Raw genomic sequence first — 7,280 nt, 5'->3', positions numbered from 1 at the left:
ACATTTGATTTATACTTGATATTGCTGTCCGTCACTTAAAAATGGAAACAGGGGGGAAAAAAATCAAGATTATGTGTGCACCAATTAATATTTTTATGGCTATTAACACCAATCATACATTAGTAGCTCAAACAAATCCATCTAATATGGACTGCCAAGTATTCATGTCATCTTTTGTGACTTACAAATGCAACATAAAACATTGCTTGAGTCTACAATATAAAGAGGCAGCCTGGCTGTAACAGTCTTAAGTATACAGCAAGAGTATTGACCTGTTTGGGTGGAGCTGTGTTCCCCACTGTGATAAATCTGCCTGTAGCAGCTGAATGTTCTGAGATATATGAGACTGCAAAGTGGATACAGAGCCTCTAAAGTCCAAATGCCTGTTAGCTTAATTATCACAAGGGGAGGGAGTCGAGTGGCAAATTTGACCCTTCAATGGTGGGCCTCACCACTGCCCTCAGATGCTCCCTCTGTTCTCACATGGAAGCTCTGTGTGTGTGTGATGCAATGCGAGTTCAGGACTTGCTAATAAAGAATAAATAGGAGGGTGTCGAGTTGCAAATTTGACCCTTCGATGACGGGTGTCACCGCTGCCCTCGGATGCTCTCTCTGTCCTCACATGGCAGCTGTGTGTGTGTGTGTGATGCAATGTGAGTTCAGGACTTGCTGATAAAGAATAAATAGATAAATCAGTATTTTTGTCAGGCAAAGTAAATGTTTCACACTCAATAGAAACACAGACAGGTATAGAAAGACTACCAACAAATATGGATAGTCAATGTTTAAGGATGAAAAAATGCATGTTTGGTGACAGTATTGATGTCTAATAGACAACTCTCTTCTTTACTTGAAGTTTACCAACTTTTATGTAAACAGCGTCACGGCTCTTGTCAATCAGATGTAATTGTCTTTTTAATAACAAATTAAAAAGACAATTTTAATTGGGGGGGGGGAGAAGCAGGTCTCCATTAAGGCTAGGGTAAAGGTTAAACATTTAGTGGTTATGGTTAAGGTTAGGATAAGTCTCCAGGATGTGTTTGCTGGGCCATGTGCGGCAGCAGTAAAAGGGTGTGTACGGAGGTTGTGGCTTCAGACGGGCACCTGAAGCAGCAGTGGGGTCCAGCTACTCTGGAACCTCTCAGATTTCCTCCATGTACTCCATTCCTAGAACACACTTGATAAATTTAGTCTAAAACATGCACTGCATGTTGATCAAGCACCAGCCACTTACTACCAAAACAGTCCCACAGATTTAAGAGTCTCGAGACTCATCCAGAACAACCTGGAGTGTTTGCATCTTCTTGAAGACATTTAATCAGAGTCAGTAGAGTCTAAACAGCTCTCTGCATATGTCAAGAAGTAACTGTCTCAAACAAAGACACTAAAGATTTTAAAGAAAGCGGACTAGGAAAGAGCTTAACAATTATTATCAAATATCTCAGAGCTCTTCTTTCCAGATTGACTTCTGCCATTTTTATCTGAAGATATTCTGTGGACTGTTGCTTGGGCCACTCAGGTCTCCTGTCATGATCTGAGACTCTTTACAACATGTTTCACAGAAGAGTGTGTACAGCATCTTGGGATTGTGAATAATGCAGCATGTACTCAGGGCCCATGTGGAAGAGGAAGATCGAGGCTTCAGCAGCCACAGTGATGATGACAGCCCCAATGGCAGTTGGTCCCTGGTAAAAAAACAAAAATAATATTTGTTTAAATCTTCTTTTTGAGAATAATGGTGGTTGTGAAACTTTGATATGAGGGCCTGTGTGGAGAAGGAGATTGTCAGGGGGGATGGAAGTGTGGAGGACAACCCAACTAGTCAGAGGGTCTTTAGTTGCTTTCCCAGAAAACTTGTCCTTAACAACACTGTGATCGAATAACATGCTTGTTCAGTATATGTTTGCATTTGTGAGATTAAGAGTGTGACTTTGTTTGTCTCCTTCTATTGTACAGGTGTGTACTTTACATTCAGTTCTCACTGTCTATGCGGGTTCTGCGCATATGTGAGTTTTTGTCTGTGTGTGTGTGTGTGTGTGTGTGTGTGTGTAGTATAACCATGTGCTAGATCAACAGCTCATATCTCTCCGCATGACCTCAAGCCCACATAGGAACTTATAATGGCACATTACACCAGAGTTAGAGAGATTACATAACAGCACCACCATGCTGGGGGCTGTGAGTGGCTCTGTGGGCTCAGGCAACACCTCCTCATTTCCTCCTCCACCTCTTTAAGATTATATATGCCCAAAGTAAAACTTTAACCGAGGTTGATTGTTACCAGTCTTTTGTCCCTGTGTTTAGGTTTGCTTTCTGTCAAGATATGGGGGTTAATATGTTTGTTGTCCTAACGGTGGTCACACTTTTTGTACAGGAGGCATTTAAAAGTTTTCTTAAACTGAAATGATCAATGCAAACATAAACAAACCTTATGAAACCTCAATCTACTTGTTTTTTTTAGGTATTCATACTATCAGGAGTTGCATTACAAGCTTAATCAATTAACAGCAAGTGAAAGATATCCTCACTTCCAGTAAAAAAAACATTCTTAGTTCTGCATTTACACACGCAGATGCCTGAATATCTCTATATTTGATATATGATGATGGTTGTGTTTCATCCTGTGACTGGAATGATGCATCCACACATACAATTTGGAGAACTTTATTGTTCACAGCATCTGGTTGAGTGCAAGGCCATATAAAAACATCATGACCACCAGCTATATATCACTAAATCTCTAAACTATATATCCAAAATGATGACTAATTGATGATGCTAATAAACCTTGGAATCTGACAACTGTACCACATTATATAAGAGGATTTGTTTCATCTGTCCTTTACTACAGCCAGTGGCAATCCAAGGGTACACTAGAGGCAGAGTGGGATAAAACTGTGGGTGCAGAGTTGGGAAAAAAATGCTGATTTTCTCGGTCTGTTTATAACACTGAATTATAGACAGTCTTGTTTGTTTTATTAGCCTAATAAATCACTATTACTAATAAATAAATAGCAAGATATTTGTTCCAACATATGATAGACATTGTTGTCTAGGTCAAAACAGGATAGGTGCAGTGATAAGAAAGCTTTGTGCTCCATGTCTGGCCCTGAAAACCACACTAATCAGATTTTCTTAAAGCCGGCAGCATGTCTGGTAGGACTCCACGTTGGGGGCGGGTTCAACAGTTCAGTTGTGATGTGTGGCTCAGGCAGCCTTCTGGTTGGCTCAGGCAGTTCGGCCCCTTAACAACACCCTCGTCTCCGTGGTGATGAAATGAATGCATTCTTGACCCTACAGTTCCTGGGAGCGATCAGGCTACCCCTGCTCTTTCTCAGCCTCACGTGTCTGACATGAGGTAATCCTGCTGTGCATAAACTCACATACTGACTGTAAACAAAAACACACATACACATAGACACACACAGTTCATGCATGCAAAGAGAAAATATTAACTCACCCACATAAACAAACGAAGCACCTGGCCACTTGTGTTGTAATGAATGAAATTCCTCTGAGACTGTTCAAAAGTGAATCTGCTTCATCACAAATGTTAACTGTTTCATTTTCTTCACACTTAAGTCATGCTTCTACTTGAGGGTTTAAAAATGTTTAGTGTCTCAGATCCTTTACCTAAGTAAAAGTGATAATAACTTAGTGTAAAAAAAGTCCATTACAAGTGAAAGTGCTGCATTTAAAACCATACATAAGTAAAAGTACAGAAGTATTATATGCTAAATTTACTAAAGTAAAAGTACTCATTTGCAGAAAATCATCCCCTGTGACTGATATATTAAATAAATTTAATAAAATACAACATTAATACTGATGCATCAGTGGTTTCCAACCAAGGGGCCGGGCCCCTCCAAAGGATCACAAGACAAATCTGAAGGGCTGTGAGTTGATTAATGGGAGTGGAAGAAGAAAAAAGTTCTGATACACAAATCTGCTTTTAGTTTTTGGACTTTCCTCTAATCTTTGAGATTTGAGATCTTTGAACAGTTATTGAAATGAAACCATATGAGAAGTTTAGAGGTCAAAGTGTCTCCAAGTACAATATTTCTCTCTGAAATGTAATGGAGTGGAAGTTTAAAGTAGCATAAACTGGAAAAACTCAAGTAAAGTAAAGGTACCTCAACATTGTACTAAAGTAAAGCACTTGAGTAAATACTTAGTACTTAGTTACATTCCACCACTGCAATAAATTGTAAATTGTCTGTTAATTACTATCTTAAAGGAAGAGTTTGACATTCAGTTTCTTGCCAAGAATTCAGCACTATTCCACCTACCAGCGCCTCCAAAGCTCACTAATTAACATGCTATATCTAATTTGTTTAATCACTGGGTAAAAAGGAGAATATCTTGGCCACAACAAGTTGATAGGGTACTAGCACAGACTCCAAGAAAGTTACTGGTCCAAACCAAGAAGAAGCTGGCACATATTACCTCACAGTAAAATGGCAAATTGTCATTTTTACACTTTGGTGTTTGTAGAGATTAAACAAAGTTTAGAGATGCGAGTAGGATTTTGTTACCATTAAACAGAACAAGGCTAGCTGTTTCCTCCTGTTTCCAGCTGTTTGTGCTAAGCTAAGCTAACCGGCTACTAGCTGTAGCTTCATGTTTAACGGACGTTAGTCTGAGAGTGGTATTGATCTTTTCATCTAACTTTTAGCAAGAAAGTGAATTTCTCAAAATGTTTAAATTATCAGAAGGATATAAATGACACTGAAAATAGTAAAGCAGTGGATAAATCAAGAGATGGGAAATAAATATAATTATGCTAATCCAATTATAAATCCAATAATTTAGTTATACATGATAGACAAATATTTACTTTTACTGCAAAATGTCATTTTTGCAGCATATTATCACAGTAAGTCCACCTGACCCAATACTCTCTGCACACTGGGGTAAAAGAACCAGTTCTTCCCCTCTGTTGCACCTCCACATACACACAAACATAAACATTCTGCAAATGTCCCTCTCTAGCCTACTCCCCTCTCTCCACATATTGCCTCTCTGTGACTCTCTCTCCCTCCCTGCTTGGCTTCTGGTTACTCCCTGGTGATGAATGGCTCAGTTCTTAGAAAACCCTACACGTGTTTCCTTGTTCCCACTTTGGCTGCGTGGTGCCGATAGTGTGTGTGTGTGTGTGTGTGTGTGTGTGTGTGTCTATCAGCGACTGTGATGAAGTGAACAGTCACATGTACAACAGTTATGCAAAGTATGTGTGTATATATTGATTGACAGCAGAAAACGATCCAGATTGTCATGAACTGTAACCACATGTTGAGACTGGAGTTACATGCACACAAAAAAACCCAATAACATACTGTGGTGGTTTACTTTTGTCCTTCATTTCTAGAGAAATATGTTCCATCTACAACGCTGGCAGAGCTCACGTGTTGAGAAAGTCTCTGTGTTGTAATATCACTCTCTTAAAAAAGGGTCTAAAATAACAAACAGGGGTGGGATCAGTCAGATGTGAATCCTACTCCAGAGCTGCTTCTTAGAATCATTGAGCAACAGCAACAACAACAACAAAAAAACCATGAGACCCAGCCAGGGGAGACTCAGTGGGGAGACAAACTTTTGTGTTTGTTGGGAACTCTGTGTCCAGGATCAGCTCTGGGATCAGGCAATAGCACCTTACATAAACTCAACATAATCTGATTATAGAGGTTATGGATGTGTAATAGTACATTCATGACTTCGTACAGTAAAAAATGCACTCCTTATTTGTGATAACATATTTTCTAAGTGTCAGTATTATTTCTACAGATGCGTAAAAGGTAGTAAAGCATTTTAACATTATTTTCTGCAAAAGTAAATAAAACTGTTGTGCTTGTTTGTGTAGCAGCGAAGTTTATAACTTTCACTATATTATTATCACGATAGAAATTTGGTTTGCAGCCATGCATTAAACATATAAATCACAGGAATGCTCTGCTGACAGTAAACAGGTCAGAAATCTGATTTGGACTGCTGATAACATCTCAGTACAGATGCAGTTTACATATTGAAGTTAAGTCCTGTCAGGCGCACAGAAAGCTTGTTTATGGTCATACACAGCAACACTCACACAGGTTTAAAAAAAAGGGAAGATACATGTTTTCCTGTACTGACTATAGTTGTAATTCTGCATTTGCACGTTCATCTGAGCAGATATAGGCATGTCTTGAACAGTTTACTCTTGCTGGCATGGAATTGATTCCACTGGTTACTTTGTTCTGGTTGAAGTAATTTGTTCAGTCACCTTCCTTCACCTTCTGTGTGTGTGTCACTCTCTCTTACACACGCATATAATTTTATTATCTGTCTTTGGTTTTTTAGTTGCACCACCCGTTGCTCTGTCGGTATGCAGCCTCTTTCTACGTCTTTATAGGGGAACATAAACATGTCAAACCATGCCATGAGTACTCTAGATGTTACACATACTGTACCTAAATGCACAATAAAGGGCAAGTGTTTACATGTGTCATGTATAGTTGTCTGTTCAAAAAGACTGTGCCTGCCTCTAAGGCTTTTCTCTGTCTCCATGAATTACTCTCCTGCCAGCATGATGCAGCAACTGAAGCAACTGCACTCCTAATTGAGTGAACTGAAAAACATGCATTCAGGATATATACATACATCACAATTTTTTATTACTTTTTAGCAGCAACTGTCAGCACGTGTCAAGTAAAATGTTTGATATTTTAACATATTATATTATCGCAAGCAAAAAAAGAAAAAAAAAGAAACCCTATTTTGGTATTTAGTCACATTTTGGAAATGTGACCTCATATTGTTGTAGATGACCAGGAAACATCTGAAGATCACATTATTCCACAAATATAGACACACCTAGCAGTTGATTGGGTTCTTGATATACAATCTTTACATTTATACATGACAACGGTTCAACAAGTATAACTGCCACATGCAGAACAATATGTTACATTTGATTTCAAACAGGGTAAGCTTTGCAATCTTTTGTTGAGACAAAGCACACCATTTGAGAATGAAAACACATTAAGAATAATTAACACGCCAACAATGTCTTGGCCTGGCCTCAATGTGTCAGGCCTCGTGGGTAGATTTGCATTTTGACAACTGAGACACAGTCAGTGTATCGCACAAGTTCAGATGCCTCTGAGCAGCCTGAATGTCAACGCTATTCTTGTCTCCTTTGCTCCACATTAGACTCCTACTTCTTTAGAAGAAGCACAACATTCTATTTACTGTTGCTCTTCTCTCTCTTGTACACAGGAAGAAATGTAATCCAAGCTCTGCAT

This window comes from Thunnus maccoyii, chromosome 1, assembly GCF_910596095.1.
Source record: "Thunnus maccoyii chromosome 1, fThuMac1.1, whole genome shotgun sequence".
NCBI classification, from domain to species: domain Eukaryota; kingdom Metazoa; phylum Chordata; class Actinopteri; order Scombriformes; family Scombridae; genus Thunnus; species Thunnus maccoyii.
This window is presented reverse-complemented; position numbering follows the sequence as displayed.